This window comes from Zea mays, chromosome 2 (assembly GCF_902167145.1).
Source record: "Zea mays cultivar B73 chromosome 2, Zm-B73-REFERENCE-NAM-5.0, whole genome shotgun sequence".
In the NCBI taxonomy this organism is placed as follows: domain Eukaryota; kingdom Viridiplantae; phylum Streptophyta; class Magnoliopsida; order Poales; family Poaceae; genus Zea; species Zea mays.
This window is the reverse complement of record NC_050097.1, coordinates 125,779,538-125,798,743: the sequence shown is the minus strand read 5'-3', so window position 1 is coordinate 125,798,743 and position 19,206 is coordinate 125,779,538. Positions and strand designations below refer to the sequence as shown.

Below are 19,206 nucleotides of genomic sequence, written 5' to 3'. Positions count from 1 at the left end.
TACACAGGCTCGCAACATGTCTTCGAGGATCTGATTTACTCTTTCTGTCTGGCCATCTGTTTGAGGATGGTATGCTGAGCTTCGTATTACATGGGTCCCAAGTGATTCTAGTAGCTGGTCCCAAAAGCGTGCCACAAACAGTGCTCCTCTGTCAGATACAATGGTCTTTGGAATACCATGCAAACACACTATTTGATCAACATAGATTTCTGCATATTTTTCTGTCTTGTGGGTGGTATGCACTGGTAAGAAATGAGCGGTCTTGGTCAATCTGTCCACAATGACCCAAATGGAATCATGGTGCCGGGAGGTATTGGGCAATCCCACGATAAAATCCATGCAGATGTCCTCCCATTTCCAAGATGGTATGGGAAGTGGTTGCAAAGGGCCTGCTGCCTTCAAATGACTAGCTTTGATTCTCTAGCAGGTGTCACATTCGGATATGTACTTGGCAATTTCCCTCTTCATTCTGGTCCACCAGTATAAGGATCTGAGATCGTGATACATCTTGTTGCTGCCGGGGTGCATGGAGAATTTTGAAAGGTGAGCTTCATCCAATATCTTCTTTCTGAGCTCAGGGTCCTTGGGAACAACCAATCGATCTCCAAACCATAGAATTCCCTTGCTGTCCTGGCGGAAGCATTTGTATTTTTTCGCTTTCTGCTTGATCATTTCCTTGATGACCTTAACACCCTTGTCTTCAATCTGTGCCCTGACTATTTTCTCTTGTAAGGTGGGCTCCACCGAGATATAATTTAAGGTACCTGAAGAAACAACTTCCAAGTTCAGCTTGCACAACTCATCACACAGGGTGGTGACTTTTGCATCCATGCTCATACAATTGCACTGGGCCTTTCTGCTCAAAGCATCTACCACAACATTGGCTTTGCCAGGATAGTAATGCACCTCCAAATCATAGTCCTTGATTAGCTCTAACCATCTCCTCTGCCTCATGTTAAGATCTGCCTGAGTGAAAATGTATTTGAGACTCTTATGATCAGTGTAAATGTTACAGTGAGCTCCCATCAAGTAATGTCTCCATATCTTGAGAGCATGAACCACGGTTGCTAACTCCAGATCATGTGTAGGGTAGTTCTTGTAATACCCAAAATTATAAATCAAATAAAAGGAGGTAGTCATTCCTAAATAATATTCCTCCCTTATGATATCATATGTGAACGACCTTATTTAAGTGAGTACTTAAAGTAATGCCATCTAAAAAAATATAATTTGTGCATCATGCCGAGGTTTATTTGTTTGTGCATTCACTCATGAAGACAGTGATAATAGAAAAAAAACAAAAGTGAAAATGTGCATTAAACCAAATTTGGAGTTTGGATTTTGAGTGTGTTTTCTGATTAATTTGAAGTTTAAATTTGAATCTAGAATAAAAATTGAATTTGAAAATGTTCAGAATAAATAAGAAATGGGTACAGAATTGCATGTAATGTATTCCCTTGTTTATTTACCATATAAAACTTCCATGATCAAGTGATTAACTCAATTAAAAATATGAGAAACCAAATAAATTTATGCACATCATACTGATATTTGGTTGGTGTGGCATTTTGTTTGGAATTCAAGGATCAAAACCTTAACTGAATTTTAAAATAATGGAAATACAAACTGAAAAGAAAATACAAGAAAGAGAACTCCCAGCCGGCCTCACCTTTTTCGTTTTTTTTTCTTTTCATTTCTTTTTTCCCTCTGGCCGGCCATGCGCATGCGCTACACTATTGGAGAATCTTTCACAGGAGCGCTGCATGCGGAACCTCGAGGTCCTCCTCACGCACCAGCCATTTCCTCCACTCGCTACGGAGTCTGTGGTGCATGCGCTCGCCTCTTCTCTTGCGCATTGCCAGTATACAGGTTCATGCGTGATGCCGCCCGGTGGACCCCTCCCCATCTCGCATGCATCGTCTCCGCCGCGAAGCCGCGCGTAACTGAATTAGCGTCTTTGCGGGGTCCGCTCGGCTGTGAAACTGAACCCCGCTTTAGCCGCCTGGGCGCTCACCTGGTCCGTTCGGTAGATGAGGTCTACCGTGATTCTCGGACGTCAGCTCACCCTGCGGCTATAAAGCCATGCCATCTCCCCAGCGATCACCCCCATGGCGAGCACTCTACAGAGCCTGGGCTTCTTCATCGTACGCCGGCGTCCCTGCTAGTGCCTGCCGTTGAACTATCCGGCCACCATTGATCCGACCTCCCCTAAGCCATCGATGAGTAGAGAAAAACAGTGAACGCCACCTCTGTACTCGCCCCACCTTATGGCGCGTCGCTCCTGCAGTACCGGCCCACGCTCTGCGCGGCGCTCAGGTGTTACGGCTGCCCTCAAATCCGTCGTCGGACCATTGGCACTGGGGCAAGCAAAAGCACGGACAGGTGCTCGACGTGCTGCAACGGCTTCCGATTTGCCCGGCTAGATGGAAGACGGCTGGGGAGCATCTTCTCTGGGGAACACCGCGCGTCATGGGTGCCTTGCCGAAGTTCAGGGACGGCGTGATTGCTCATCGTCGTTCATGCTCCACCGTGGCGCCACCCATCTCTGTGGGCAGTGGGCTGCATCGTCCAATCGACCGGTGAGTGGCCTATAACGAGTTCGTTGTGCTCTCGGCTTCATATTTCCATCAACCAACATCAGAAATCGTGTGTGTTGCACCGAGATTGGTCCTCTCTAGTCCTGGCTACCACCGTGGTGGCTTTGTGCGCCGCCGAATAGATGACCAGGGGAGGAAGAAAGGGGTGAGTCCGTTGGATTTCGATCCAGCGACTAATATTAGATCGGGTTCAAATTAGATGTGGTTCGTTCGATCTAAATGGACGGGCGGGATTTTAAGTAGCATACCCCTTCGCTTGATTAAATCATAGCCGTCGAAGTTCGATCTGGCGGCCGCGAGGTGAATTGCGCGCGTTAAACCGAGACCCTTGGATTCAGATCCGATGGTTTAGATCGCATTCCGGATCGGCTGATTGCGGATCTAATCCTAGCGGCCAGATGTTGATCGTGCGGCCAGGAACGCAGAATACCCCTTCGCCGTGCCTATTTGATAAAGAGTCCCTGGACTTCTTAGTAATAAACCCGCGGTCCACAGTGGCTGTGCGCTGAGTCTAGTAATTCTTGCGTAGAGACCCCTATATTTATCTGTTTTTGTGCGCGCAGTCCAAACAGAGATTAAATCAGGAAATTAATTTAAGAAATGAATTTTTAATATGAAAACAATTCCAGAACTTGTAAAATTCATATAAAATTTATTTTAACTCATTTTTAACCCATTCCAGTTCCTATAATTTGGTAATATTATTGTTTATCACCTAGTGCCACTGTTTTAGCATGAAAACTATATTAAATTTGATCACCTAGTTATTCTTGTACCAAACACATAAAATCTTCAAAAAATCGTAACTTCTCCGTTTTGATTCCGATTTGTTCCGTTCCAGTTGCGTTAGTCTCATAGAAACGCGTAGATCATTATTATTCACTATATTCTTATGTTTGGTGTAATGTTAATTTTATCTATACCATGTTTGTTTGTATTGCTACGAATAGCAGTGAGGTCACGAGAATCTGAAGATCATCCTGGTACCTGGAATCTCAAGTCCCAGGCAAGTTGTGCCCTTGATCACTTCTTTTACCCACTCATGTTCTAATTAATCATAATGATCTGCATAGGTTAATTTGATGGGACCTAATAGGTTAACCTAGTTTGTCTATCTTTATGCCTTGTTTACCACTAAACTTTCTGGGTAGTACTTGCTAGTGCTATATGTGGATTTGGGCATTGAGATACATATTATTCATACTTTTGTTATCAGTTGCTATTTACTGTTCATGATAAGATCATTATGTTAATTGGAACATGGAGAACCACCCGGGAAAACAGTGCTACCACAAGGGTTTAATGGGACGCCCTTGGCCGATTAATTAGGAAAGCTAGTGGAAGACTACCTTACCCGAAAGGGGCAAGGGCAGTAGGGGAGTGGTCAGTGTAGGGAGGCCCTCGGGAGGATTTTGCTGCGATGGCGGTCCTGCAAGGGATTCCTGCATTGGAGCTTCCTATAAACTGTAGCGGGTTTTCTGAAGCTAGTGGAACTTTGTAAAGGCCTCGTAGTGTTACCCTGCCTCGCCTCCTCGGTAGAGGTGTATGGGAAGTCGCGATCCCTTGGCAGATGGGTAACATGACTTGTGGGTAAAGATGCGCAACCTCTGCAGAGTGTAAAACTGGTATACTAGCCGTGCTCACGGTCATGAGCAGCTCGGACACTCACATGATTAAATTATGGAACTTAAACTCAATTTGTCATATGCATTGCATCGCAGGTGAGATTGTTACTTTTGTTCTACTACTTAATTGGGTTGGTATTTACTTATACTTAGTAATTGCTAATAAAATTTTGACCAACTTTAAAAGAAATGCTCAGCTCTAACCATCCTCTTTGGTAAGCCTTACACTTCACGTGAGCTCCCACCTTTGGCGAGTTCATGCACATTATTCCCCACAACTTGTTGAGCGATGAACGTATGTGAGCTCACTCTTGCTGTTTCACACCCCCCCACAGGTCAAGAACAGGTACCACAGGATGTGGCGCATGGAGGATGCTGTGACGAGTTCGTGAGAGGTCTAGGTCGTTGTCTCCCAGTCAACTTTGGGTTGCTGGACCGTTGTCTCCTTATAATGTAATTATTTGTTTATTTTGTACAGAACTCCTGTTATGTAGTAAAGATGTGACATTCGATCCTGTGCCATGATTCATCATATGTGTGAGACTTGGTCCCAGCACACCTGGTGATTATGTTCGCGCCCGGGTCTTGGTGCCCCGAAACCCGGGTGTGACAGAAGTGGTATCAGAGGAATGTTGACTGTAGGACAAAACCTAGATAGAACTCGACAACCATTCTCTACTTACCTTTGCCACTCTGATTCTTTCTAAACTTTCCTTAAATCTTTTCTCATCTATTTCCGCTTTACTCTGATTATTCTTACCTGTTCCTTCTAAAGACCAATGTGGATTTCACACATTGAAATCCTGTGCCTAAAGTGACCTTTAGGAATAGGAGACCTACTCATAGGAATAAAAACAAAACTATTTTATCTATGCACTTGAATGTTTGTTTTTATGATATTTGTCTGATTTGGATTTTTGATTGAATGTGATGAGTTGTGGAGTAATGTCCACAATTCCATCTGCATATACATAAAGGCATAAGAAATCATAATATAACCAGATCAACTAAGAATATCCTCCATTAAAATATATCTAGCTTCATAAGATCCTTCTTATCTTAAAAGATATTCTCTTAACTTAATAGATTTATCTCATCTTAAAAGAATCTATCTTATCTTATCTTATCCTAACCACTTTGCTTATCTCACCTCGGAGTAACAATCATGATCCAATCCAAATTAATTAGATCTTATCTAGTTCAAGCTAGTCACACCAATCTAACCTAGATCCGATCTAATCTAAAGTGACTTATCAAACATGTTAGATAATACTGATGAAATAGATTAGACTCTACTCTAATAGAACATGTCTTAACTTAGTTCACCCTGCACTAAATTAAGAATGACAGATCGACTTGGCCATATGCAACTACCTTAACCATCCAATAGTTGCATAACCCCACAATTTTAACCTAGCAAGAGATTCTAACCTACCTACACCATACAATCCATCCTACTCACATATGTCCTAGCCATATGTCCTTAACTCGGAAGACAACTCCCAGAAATAAAGGCCAAAGAAGACAAACCATGTCAAAGAAGGATAAGCATCAACTCAAGACTTCAAAGATCAAGTTGAATCGCCAGCGGAATCAAGATCCATAGTTTAGGATGAAGTCTTTCCTTATTATCCCCTTGCCACAACCTCTACTTGCCATAACCGTACCTGACCTAATGAATATCTAAACATACAATATTCATATCATCTACTAACTGTTAAAAAAAACTTGAACAAAACTTTGATTCCCAAAACCAAATGAGAAACTAAAATTCTAGACCAAACCTATTATATTCCTTTTCTTACAAATCTCGAGGACGAGATTATTTTTAAGGGGGGTAGGATTTGTAATACCCAAAATTATAAATCAAATAAAAGGAGGTAGTCATTCCTAAATAATATTCCTCCCTTATGATATCATATGTGAACGACCTTATTTAAGTGAGTACTTAAAGTAATGCCATCTAAAAAAATATAATTTGTGCATCATGCCGAGGTTTATTTGTTTGTGCATTCACTCATGAAGACAGTGATAATAGAAAAAAAACAAAAGTGAAAATGTGCATTAAACCAAATTTGGAGTTTGGATTTTGAGTGTGTTTTCTGATTAATTTGAAGTTTAAATTTGAATCTAGAATAAAAATTGAATTTGAAAATGTTCCGAATAAATAAGAAATGGGTACAGAATTGCATGTAATGTATTCCCTTGTTTATTTACCATATAAAACTTCCATGATCAAGTGATTAACTCAATTAAAAATATGAGAAACCAAATAAATTTATGCACATCATACTGATATTTGGTTGGTGTGGCATTTTGTTTGGAATTCAAGGATCAAAACCTTAACTGAATTTTAAAATAATGGAAATACAAACTGAAAAGAAAATACAAGAAAGAGAACTCCCAGCCGGCCTCACCTTTTTCGTTTTTTTTCTTTTCATTTCTTTTTTCCCTCTGGCCGGCCATGCGCATGCGCTACACTGTTGGAGAATCTTTCACAGGAGCGCTGCATGCGGAACCTCGAGGTCCTCCTCACGCACCAGCCATTTCCTCCACTCGCTACGGAGTCTGTGGTGCATGCGCTCGCCTCTTCTCTTGCGCATTGCCCAGTATACAGGTTCATGCGTGATGCCGCCCGGTGGACCCCTCCCCATCTCGCATGCATCGTCTCCGCCGCGAAGCCGCGCGTAACTGAATTAGCGTCTTTGCGGGGTCCGCTCGGCTGTGAAACTGAACCCCGCTTTAGCCGCCTGGGCGCTCACCTGGTCCGTTCGGTAGATGAGGTCTACCGTGATTCTCGGACGTCAGCTCACCCTGCGGCTATAAAGCCATGCCATCTCCCCAGCGATCACCCCCATGGCGAGCACTCTACAGAGCCTGGGCTTCTTCGTCGTACGCCGGCGTCCCTGCTAGTGCCTGCCGTTGAACTATCCGGCCACCATTGATCCGACCTCCCCTAAGCCATCGATGAGTAGAGAAAAACAGTGAACGCCACCTCTGTACTCGCCCCACCTTATGGCGCGTCGCTCCTGCAGTACCGGCCCACGCTCTGCGCGGCGCTCAGGTGTTACGGCTGCCCTCAAATCCGTCGTCGGACCATTGGCACTGGGGCAAGCAAAAGCACGGACAGGTGCTCGGCGTGCTGCAACGGCTTCCGATTTGCCCGGCTAGATGGAAGACGGCTGGGGAGCATCTTCTCTGGGGAACACCGCGTGTCATGGGTGCCTTGCCGAAGTTCAGGGACGGCGTGATTGCTCATCGTCGTTCATGCTCCACCGTGGCGCCACCCATCTCCGTGGGCAGTGGGCTGCATCGTCCAATCGACCGGTGAGTGGCCTGTAACGAGTTCGTTGTGCTCTCGGCTTCATATTTCCATCAACCAACATCAGAAATCGTGTGTGTTGCACCGAGATTGGTCCTCTCTAGTCCTGGCTACCACCGTGGTGGCTCTGTGCGCCGCCGAATAGATGACCAGGGGAGGAAGAAAGGGGTGAGTCCGTTGGATTTCGATCCAGCGACTAATATTAGATCGGGTTCAAATTAGATGTGGTTCGTTCGATCTAAATGGACGGGTGGGATTTTAAGTAGCATACCCCTTCGCTTGATTAAATCATAGCCGTCGAAGTTCGATCTGGCGACCGCGAGGTGAATTGCGCGCGTTAAACCGAGACCCTTGGATTCAGATCCGATGGTTTAGATCGCATTCCGGATTGGCTGATTGCGGATCTAATCCTAGCGGCCAGATGTTGATCGTGCGGCCAGGAACGCAGAATACCCCTTCGCCGTGCCTATTTGATAAAGAGTCCCTGGACTTCTTAGTAATAAACCCGCGGTCCACAGTGGCTGTGCGCCGAGTCTAGTAATTCTTGCGTAGAGACCCCTATATTTATCTGTTTTTGTGCGCGCAGTCCAAACAGAGATTAAATCAGGAAATTAATTTAAGAAATGAATTTTTAATATGAAAACAATTCCAGAACTTGTAAAATTCATATAAAATTTATTTTAACTCATTTTTAACCCATTCCAGTTCCTATAATTTGGTAATATTATTGTTTATCACCTAGTGCCACTGTTTTAGCATGAAAACTATATTAAATTTGATCACCTAGTTATTCTTGTACCAAACACATAAAATCTTCAAAAAATCGTAACTTCTCCGTTTTGATTCCGATTTGTTCCGTTCCAGTTGCGTTAGTCTCATAGAAACGCGTAGATCATTATTATTCACTATATTCTTATGTTTGGTGTAATGTTAATTTTATCTATACCATGTTTGTTTGTATTGCTACGAATAGCAGTGAGATCACGAGAATCTGAAGATCATCCTGGTACCTGGAATCTCAAGTCCCAGGCAAGTTGTGCCCTTGATCACTTCTTTTACCCACTCATGTTCTAATTAATCATAATGATCTGCATAGGTTAATTTGATGGGACCTAATAGGTTACCCTAGTTTGTCTATCTTTATGCCTTGTTTACCACTAAACTTTCTGGGTAGTACTTGCTAGTGCTATATGTGGATTTGGGCATTGAGATACATATTATTCATACTTTTGTTATCAGTTGCTATTTACTGTTCATGATAAGATCATTATGTTAATTGGAACATGGAGAACCACCCGGGAAAACAGTGCTACCACAAGGGTTTAATGGGACGCCCTTGGCCGATTAATTAGGAAAGCTAGTGGAAGACTACCTTACCCGAAAGGGGCAAGGGCAGTAGGGGAGTGGTCAGTGTAGGGAGGCCCTCGGGAGGATTTTGCTGCGATGGCGGTCCTGCAAGGGATTCCTGCATTGGAGCTTCCTATAAACTGTAGCGGGTTTTCTGAAGCTAGTGGAACTTTGTAAAGGCCTCGTAGTGTTACCCTGCCTCGCCTCCTCGGTAGAGGTGTATGGGAAGTCGCGATCCCTTGGCAGATGGGTAACATGACTTGTGGGTAAAGATGCGCAACCTCTGCAGAGTGTAAAACTGGTATACTAGCCGTGCTCACGGTCATGAGCAGCTCGGACACTCACATGATTAAATTATGGAACTTAAACTCAATTTGTCATATGCATTGCATCGCAGGTGAGATTGTTACTTTTGTTCTACTACTTAATTGGGTTGGTATTTACTTATACTTAGTAATTGCTAATAAAATTTTGACCAACTTTAAAAGCAATGCTCAGCTCTAACCATCCTCTTTGGTAAGCCTTACACTTCACGTGAGCTCCCACCTTTGGCGAGTTCATGCACATTATTCCCCACAACTTGTTGAGCGATGAACGTATGTGAGCTCACTCTTGCTGTTTCACATCCCCCCACAGGTCAAGAACAGGTACCACAGGATGTGGCGCATGGAGGATGCTGTGACGAGTTCGTGAGAGGTCTAGGTCGTTGTCTCCCAGTCAACTTTGGGTTGCTGGACCGTTGTCTCCTCATAATGTAATTATTTGTTTATTTTGTACAGAACTCCTGTTATGTAGTAAAGATGTGACATTCGATCCTGTGCCATGATTCATCATATGTGTGAGACTTGGTCCCAGCACACCTGGTGATTATGTTCGCGCCCGGGTCTTGGTGCCCCGAAACCCGGGTGTGACAGTTCTGCTCATGGGGTCTGAGTGCTCAGGAGGCATAAGCAATCACTCTGTTATCTTGCATTAAGACGCATCCCAATCCAGTACCGGAAGCATCACAATATACTTCAAAGGGCTTGGTGTTATCAGGTTGAGCTAGTACTGGGGCTGTTGTCAAATGCTGGCTTAGTGTATGAAAGGCATCTTCACACTTTTGGCTCCAATTATACTTGACTCCCTTCTTCAACAGTTCAGTCATTGGCTTGGCAATTCTAGAGAAATCCGGAATGAATCGTCGATAATACCCTGCCAAACCCAGAAAACTCTGAATCTGCCTCACTATAGTCGGGGGTTTCCAATCCATTACCTCTTGTACCTTCTCAGGATCAACTGATATCCCATACTGAGAAATTGTGTGACCCAAGAATTTAATTTCCCTTAGCCAGAATTCACATTTAGACAACTTAGCATAAAGACGATGATCGCGCAGTCGTTGAAGCACGATGTGCAGATGCTCAGTATGCTCGTCTTCATTTTTGGAATAGACCAGGATATCATCAATGCAAACCACTACGAATTTGTCCAGCTCTGGCATGAAAACTGAGTTCATCAAGTACATGAAATAAGCCAGGGCATTGGTCAGCCCAAAAGACATCACCAAGAACTCATAGAGCCCATATCTGGTCGAGAAAGCCGTCTTCTGAATATCACTGGCACGGATCTTGATTTGATGGTAGCCCGAGCGAAGGTCTATCTTGGAGAATACCTTGGCTCCCACCAACTGATCAAACAAAACATCAATGCGGGGCAGTGGGTATTTGTTCTTGATGGTCACCGCATTGAGAGGGCGGTAATCAACACACATTCTCAAACTCTCATCCTTTTTCTTCACAAATAAGGCCGGACATCCCCACGGTGAAGTACTTGGGCGAATGAACCCCTTGTCCAACAACTCTTGCAGTTGCTTTTTCAGTTCTACCAATTCCGCGGGAGGCATCCTATAGGGTCTCTTGGAGATAGGAGCGGTCCCGGGTTGCAATTCAATTGCGAACTCAATGTCTCTATCGGGTGGCATCCCTGGCAATGCATCCGGAAAGACATCTGGGTAGTCACAGACCACTGGGATCCCTTCCACTGGGGACTCTATCATAACGAAGGCACAAGAACGGGTACAACCCTGGTCGGGCAAATATAATGTGGTTTCACCACAAGTCGGTGAGTGCACCTCAATGGTCCTAGCTGCAATATCAATAACTGCCCGATGCCTTATTAACCAGTCAGTTCCCAATATGATATCCATGCTATCCAAACCCAATATGAGGAGGGTGGTTTTAATTATGAGACTACCAAACTTTATGGGCACATGTATGTTGACTTGATAGGTGGCAACCCTGCCTCCTGGTGTTGAAATTGTAATACCCCCATTGGTGTGGTGAAAAGGCAATTGACACTTGGCACTAAAATTGGCACTGATAAAACTATGTGATGCACCAGAATCAAAAAGAATAATAGCAGGATAATTCAAAACTGTAAAGATACCAGTCATGACGGGTGCTCCCTCTGGAAAATCAGCCATGGTCGTGAAGTTCAGCCTGCCTTGCCTCACTTGCACCTTCTGTCTCTTGCCTTGATTCTGATTAACATTCTCCACCTGCCTCTGCTGGTTTCTGGGGCAATTCTTGGCATAATGTCTGGTGTTGCCACAAGTGAAACACCTGTTGTCATTTGCCTGACGATATTGCTGCTGCTGTTGATTGTTCCTCTGAGCTGGAAGCTGGGTGCGGTTGGGTGCCTGCTGCTGCTGCTGTGGTCGGATCACCCAACGTCCTTGCTGCTGCTGCGGTCCCCTGTTCTGAGTGTCGGACACAATCCTGAAGCGCTGTGGCTGAGCTGAGGGTCCTGCCACAGGGGTGTTCCTCTTCTTCTCTGCCTAACAAGCTGTGATACAGTCCTCCTGGGAGATGGCCATGTTGACTAACTCATTATAGCTGTTGGCCCTGACTGTGTTGAGACGGTCACGGAGCTTAGTGCTGAGCCCCCTCCGAAACCTGTCCCTCTTCTTTTCGTCCGTGTCTGCATGATACCCAGCATACTGGCACAGGTCATTGAAGGCCTGAGCATACTGTAACACTGTCCGGTTTCCCCGAGTGAGTGCCAGAAACGCATTGAGCTTTCGATCAATAATGCCTGCTGGTATATGGTGCCCCCTGAAAGCTACCTTGAATTCTCTCCATTCCACCTCTCGGTCATCTGGCTGCATAGCAAGAAAATGGTCCCACCAGGTCCTTGTGGGTCCGCGAAGCTGCTGGGTGGCGAACCTCACCTTAGTGATCTCTGAACAAACTCCATGGAGTAGCGGGAATTTGGATTCCACTACTCTCAACCATACATCCGCATCAAGTGGGTCCTCTGCTCTGGTGAACAATGGTGGCTGGGTACTGAGGAACTCCTGGTAGGTGGCTGCTACGGGGTGACGCTGATGATCACCACCACCATAGTGCTGAGGTGGCGGCTGACACTGAGCTAGCTGCCTCAAGATCTCATTCTGCTGAGCCATTAGCTCCTGCAGAGTAGGAGGCGGTGGCGGCGGTGGAGGAACGCGCTCATTTTGACCACGACGCGCTCTCCCGGCCATCTGAAAAATCACATATATTTTCAATAACACATCTTTGAGGTTCAAGGTTCAATCGCGATGAAAGAGTCAAAAGGCGAAACTGATAGATTCTTGCATAATCATAAAAGATTTCACATGGCATAAACTTTTCTTCTTAAATTAAGACTGACATCATTCATCAACCATGCTTCCAAAAGAGTTTATCGCGATTACATCAATAGCCCAAAAGACTCAACTCTATCTAGCCTAGTACCCCAAGGGTGCAAAAGCTAAGCTAGCTTCGAGGAGTCCTACCATCACTGACTTCTAGCTCTATCCCTGCGACCTAGTGAGAGAACGAGGCAACACTCGACTCGGGGGAAGGGGGTCTCCCTGAGCCAGCAGTGTCCAAGCAGGAGGCAGGCTCCCCTCCTCCCTCGATGTCGACATCCTCGTTGGCCTCCATGTCCTGGATCTCCTGGTGATGCATATCCAGGTGCTCGTTAGCCTCGGCAAGCTGCTGCTGGGTGTTAATTAACTGATCCTTGAGAACCTCGATGGTGTTCTCCCTTGTTCCCACCAGTTCCTCAAGCTCTTGGATCTCATTTGACAGTTGTTCCACCTGTAAGTCCTTTTCCACCATTTCTGTGGACAAGTCAACCACAAGCTCCTCTCTGTTATCCAGGGTGATCTTAGTTGCCTCCAACAATGCCATCAGATGGGACATTGCCTCACCACGCATCACTTGCAGACGATACATGGCATTCATGCACCGCACTGTCAAGTGAGCAGTCTGATCTGGGTAGATAGCCCAGATGTCCTTGGCATGCTCCACTCTGTCCTTCCACATTGGGTCGTCCTCCTTCTCAGCGGGGAACAAGCCAATGGGGTGAGTGGACAGCTCCAAGGGGTGGAATTCGCAAAAAGTGGTTAGTCTGTGAAGGGCAATCGCCTCGATCGTATCCTCAGCCCGGTATCCAAAGGACTCAGAGTCCAGCGAACGCCAACCTGGCTGTAGGGGATGAGGCTCCAGGGTCATCCACACCCTACAGCGGGGCACTCGGTGCTTCTCGAACTGCTGCACCGCGTACTGGGGAGGCATCGTGTAACCAGCCCCCTGAAGTACCTCCCACAAAATACGGGGAAAACCCTCCCATGCAAGCCCGTCAGTGTGGGTCAGTGCATTCCCTTCGTCCGAGGATCCGTGAGAAGTCATCTGTGTATGGTTAAGTGTAAGTAAAAGAAAAAGAATTATAAAAAGAAAAGGAAACACAACTCAGCCTCTCTCTCTAACTACAACAATGGTACTGGGGCACTTAGTTGGTCATCATTTTGTATTAAAGTTCTTACCCAATTATCCATTAGTTTAATTAAGGATGCATGCATGCTTGTCCTGAACGACCTCACATCAATTTAGAGGGATTAGGGAAGAACTCCCATCCTTTATAGTAGCCTGTAGGGCTTACTCAATTGGCCACCTAGCTACCCCTCTATCACCCTAAGGCTTCACGTCCTAGGTCTATCCTGATCGTCCTACGATCTATCCAACATTTGTTTCTATCAAGTTTTACTTTGGAAAAGGATGGTATTTATAGTTTATTGATTCCTCTGTGGTGGTACAAGGTCCGATACCAGCTGTGGCGGAACTGCCCGAATTATTCCAACTTAAGTGCCTAAGTCCCGCCTCAGAGGCTAGGCCACACTTAAATGGGAATAACCCGTCAATCCCTCGGATCTAGTCCTACGAGGCCACTGACAGGATCAAGTACCACAGTCTCACTCGATGGTGAGTCACAGAGCAAATACAATAAAGCATAAAACCATACATTAAAGAGCATTAAACTTATTAAATCACCATCGGAGTTTTATCAAAAGTAGTCATCGTTGTTCGAAGTGCAGCGGAATAAAACTAACGGTAAATAAACAGAGAGTTGGGGAAGCCTATCCCATCACTCCTCATGCTCCTCCTTAGCCGAGGCAGGGTCCCACTCGACAGTCCAACCCGGTGGCAAGATGGACGGCCAAGTCACTCCAGCAACCATGTCCTCCAGAGAACCTGTAAAATTATGCCACAAGCAAGGCCGAGTATACTAATACTCAGCTAGACTTACCCGGTGTGAGGAGTCTACTCCTCTACCTCTAGACATGCAGCTGTTTGGCTGTGGGTTTTGGTTGCCAAAAGCACTAGCTGAGTTTATAAATCAAGTTTTAGCTTTGTCAAGTTTAAGTGTGACTCTCTTAAGGCTAAATGTGTACTATCTACTCATACATGGTACCAAACATATTTAGTAATCAACATCTTGTGTCAACTCATCACATTTCCACTTGTTACTCAATGCAGTACAATGGATCAAGCAGTCTCATTAGCTGCGAGAAGCAGACGATTCGAATCGAGTTTTTATCCTTGCAAGGTAAACCTAAACACACGACATGTATGGGCACTCCGTCCCCACACACATCAACCGTCCCCGTCGATTCCCCGTCAGCAGATCAGGGCTCACCGCCTTGGCGTACAATGCCTCACTGACCCCGACTGCCGTCGTGCAGTGACCGCACTTGTACCCACCATAACCGGAATGGGAGACCACGTCTCAAGTCGCGTGAGGGGTAAAGTCCACTGCCAGGTTCAATCAGGTACTAGGCTTACCGATTTACCATATTTCTCGGCATGTGCTTAGTACGTTCAAACGCTTGACACAGGTATCCGCACGTTAATCCTTATTCCAATTTTCCATCTTGTAGACAACCAATCCCCATGGATTGTTGTCCACAGACCAGCATCATTATGATATGAAAGTAGGTACAACCAATTCCTAACCTCGCGCGAGTGCTAGAAAAATCACTCGACTTCTACCGGGATCCTAGTTAATAAAGCAGCTACTCGACCTAGCATACTAGTATTCATCTCAATAGGATCCCTGAGATCATGCAACTAGGGTTTCAAACAACTCCTACACTTAAGTGCACATTCAATCCTACAATCATTAAGTGTACTAAAATAGCATAAATAACAGGTTATGCATAAAACCGGGGCTTGCCTTCCAAAGCAGTGGCAGGCAGATCCTCTGGTGCAGGCTCTGGTGCTGGATCCGGGGCTACCTCCTGAGCAGCTCCTTGCTCCGGCATGAGGACGTACTCTCCGTCAGCGAGGTTGCAGTCTATCGAATGCAATGAATATGTATGTCATGATTATGCAGGATTTAACAACATTATGCTAAAGGAAGAAAAACTAAGTTAGTTAGTAACTTAGGGTTTCTTGGTCATACGTGGCTTTTAGTGGTTTATGCTTATCACTCTAGGTTTAGGTTTTGTTAAGGATAAGCATAGTGGATTTGTATTTCCCTTATATATTTCAGTGGACAATTTACAAAGGGTTTTAGGGTGACACTAATTTCCATCATTCATTTTCCCCTTCTTTATTTTCTATTTATGAATTCTAGTGTGGGTTTGAACTACAATAGTGGTTTCAAAATTTTCAAAAATCTTGTAAAAATTACAGTGGGTGAATATTGGGCTCTGAAGTCAGTCCTAAAATTTTGAGGTCAAAAACAAACAGAACATGCCCTGGACAAAAATAACAAAAGTTGGAGCAGAGGGGTTACTTTGCACTACAACCCTTATCTAGGTGTGGGTTCTGTACTAAGGGTTATTTTTGCTAGTATATATGGGTCATAACATGCTCCTGTGCCAAAAATCATAGAGGGTTACTTAGTGGATTTTTAGTTATGATTTTCTAAAGTTTAATGCCAAAAAGACACTTATAACTAACTTACTAATTGAAAAATGTCAAACAACAGAACTTCCATTTTTCCTAGGTTTTTCTTAGCAAAAGAATAGTCATTCCTAAGGTAGGGGTGTTTTCTCCTTAGGATTATTTTCTTAGGACTTTTTAAAGTTTTCTCTATTTTTCATGAACAATTGAGAGTGTAATTTCTTTCCACTGTACTATGGGTTAATAGATTTTTCTTGTGAACTACATGACTTAGGCATGCTAGGAAAAATATAGTTGCCCTCTGGTTTCCATTTTTAATCCCTTTTCTTAATTTTCCTAATTTGAGCATAAACAAGCTTTAGTGAACAAACCCTCCTTAACCTTGTACACTGGAGTGTTTACTAATTTTAAACAGTGTTACTACTAAATTAGTGTCTCCACTATTTTTCTTAACCCTAGTCTAACAATATTTCTATTTTTCCTTCTAATATTAAGTTTTTAGCAGTTTTCTTATTTAATTCAAAGCTCTAGAAAATAATACATGAACTATGGGTTTTACTATTTTTATGTGATAGTTCATATTTCCCAAAGTCTAGCAAAATTGGTTTGACAATTTTTGGATGATTATTCTTCAAGTTATGCATTTATTAAGTTCTCTGCCATATTTAAAAGAAAAATAAATTCGAAAATGGAAAACAACACAGGTTTGCGCTGAGGCCCCTGGGTTTTCTCTCCCTCTTCTCTCACAAAACAGTCCTCGGTCCACTATTGGCATGGGTCACTGACATTGCACAAAACCCCCTAGACCTAGCCGAAATCTAACCCGCGCTCCCTGGCTGGCTTAAACAGTACCCGCGGCATAGATTACGGCGGCGAGGCTTACCGGCGACAGTAGAGCTCCGACGGGGTGGTCAGTGACGTCGGGGAGGTCACGACGATCACGTCGGTGTGCGGGTCGGCGTCGGAGGTGGTCGGAGCTACCCTGGCCACGAGCACAGGCGGCGGGGGTCGTCGGCGGCTCCTGTTCTATCCAAACCACGACGATATAGTTCAATTAAAGTGCACGAGGAGCTCCACGGGGTGATTTAGAGGCCATGCGCGCAACGAATTGGGAAATGGTGCAGAGGCTTACCCGGTCCACGTGCTCCGGCGGGGTTCCGAACTCCGGCGAGTTATTCCTGTGGCGCGGGTCCTCGGTTCAAGCTCGTGCAAGCTTCACGGCCTCCCAGGGGAGCTATCTGAGGGCTTGGATTGAGCGGAGGAGGGCGGGAAAAGGGTTGGCCACGGTGGTTGCCCTCAGGCGGCTCTGGCGGGTCGCGGGGAGGTCGCCGGAGCTATGGGCGAGCTCGGGGGAGTTAGGCGTGGTACGGAGGAGGCAACGGGGAAGACAGTCGGGCTCTGGGACGGGCTTTATAGCAGTGGCGCGGGCGTGGTCACGGGTGGCCGCGGGCGCGTGGGGGTTTGTGCACGAGCGTGCTCTAAGCGCGCCCCCGAGTGTCAGCCCGCGTCGAACACGTGGGAGCTTGCTTCTGCCATGGTTCAACGGCGGATTTGAGCACCTTAGCGTGCAAATCTTGGCAAAACCACTGTGTACGGTCTCTTCCCTGCTCCATATCCTACCTTTTTGCTGTGAGTTCCAAGCCAAGATACAGTTGGGGTAGGGAGATAGAGGGGTGAGAAGTTGCCTATGTCATAGTTGTCCAAACCGGGACAAAAGCTATGCCAAGTCGTGTCAAACGACTTAGGGTAGGGGTCAACTTTCTCCAGGGCATTTTAGAGGTAATTTGGCGCCACTTTGTCAATTGGGTCGAATTGTTTTGAAGTTTGAATGAGGGTGAACATGTGTGATCTTTGGCCAAGGGTTGGTTTTGGACTTAGAAAAATCCTGATTTTTCTTTTGTGATCAACCCTTTGGTGAACCTTTTGGGGCTCTTCTGAATTCTTTTTGGGGTCACTTTCTTACTATTAATTGTAGGGTATTAAGGGTACTACAACTTTTATAAATGGCCCAAGTCAAGATCATGGGGTTTTCATAACCTTTTGGTCACACTTACTTATAGTGCTTCTCTTGTCCAAAGGGGTTTGAATTAGGGTTTGGGCAAAACTCCCCATTATGTGTGCAAGATAAGTTAGGGTATGGTATCTCAGATGGGTTGCACATGCTTAGGACCTTGAGTTCCAAGTTTGAGGTGCTTTGCTCTATTTCAACCACATGTGACGATGGGCTTGGCTTGTGTAGTCTTAAGTGAAAACCCTAAGTAACACCTGAGGTGTTACACATTTGCTTGCATGTACTTAATAGTAGGACTATTTATGTGATTTTTTCTTTCACATGAGACACGCCAATTTGGATATATGGGAAGTGTAGGTGGTTGTTCAGACTGAATACTATTTTCTTCTTAAGCGGTGTTGTTCCTTAATCTTCTTATTTTTGTATACATTGTAAAGTACATCAAAAAATTAGTGCTGAAGTTATATTTCTTTTTTAATTGCATTGTTTATTCTAATCCACATCATATTTCGTATTTTACCTTTAACATCTCCCTTCAGTTACAGATGATGCATTATGTAAAGATAGGTTTCAGCATATGAGACAACGCAAAGATCAGAATTTCTACATGTGTAAAGTCGGCAAGGACTTTGTAATTGACACAACTTTTAAACGACATGCTTCTCGCTTTTTTAACCATAGTTGTCAACCTAACTGTTTTCATCTTTAGTATGCTATGGTTGCTTTCGTTATATTGATTCATTAATTTGTTCAGATTCTTTTTTTGGTTAAATTTGTAGGAAATTGCTACCTTTTTCTTTAAAATGTGCAACTTGATTACCAGCTGTGGTAATAACGCAGACTTACAGAGAGATTCTAAAACTACACATACTAATATATAACTTGATAATTCAAAACAGTCTGCATGTTCAATTTATTATATTGCTCAAAATGGAAGTTTTATGTAGTAATCACCTATGTCATTCTTTGTGTGCATGTATCATCTTTTTCTGAAGGAAACTGTTAAAAATGAATTTATCTTCCGCTTATTCATTTGTTTAAAATTGTATACTAGGTGGTCTATTTATCTCCCCTGCATCCAGCATTCTTTCAGCATGACCACTGTTCTTTC

At 44.5% G+C, this 19,206-nt stretch overlaps 1 long non-coding RNA gene across 2 annotated transcripts; it reads left to right on the top strand.

Moving 5' to 3' along the window:
- The first annotated feature begins 1,746 nt into the window (after positions 1 to 1,746).
- LOC118476352 (uncharacterized) lies at positions 1,747 to 8,580 on the top strand. Of its 2 annotated transcripts, none has more exons than XR_004856318.1 (3): positions 1,747 to 2,579; positions 4,558 to 7,549; positions 8,521 to 8,580. It is a non-coding gene; the product is annotated as an uncharacterized lncRNA (long non-coding RNA). The 2 variants fall into 2 exon arrangements; XR_004856317.1 differs by having other exon boundaries at positions 8,518 to 8,580.
- Positions 8,581 to 19,206: the final 10,626 nt, after the last annotated feature.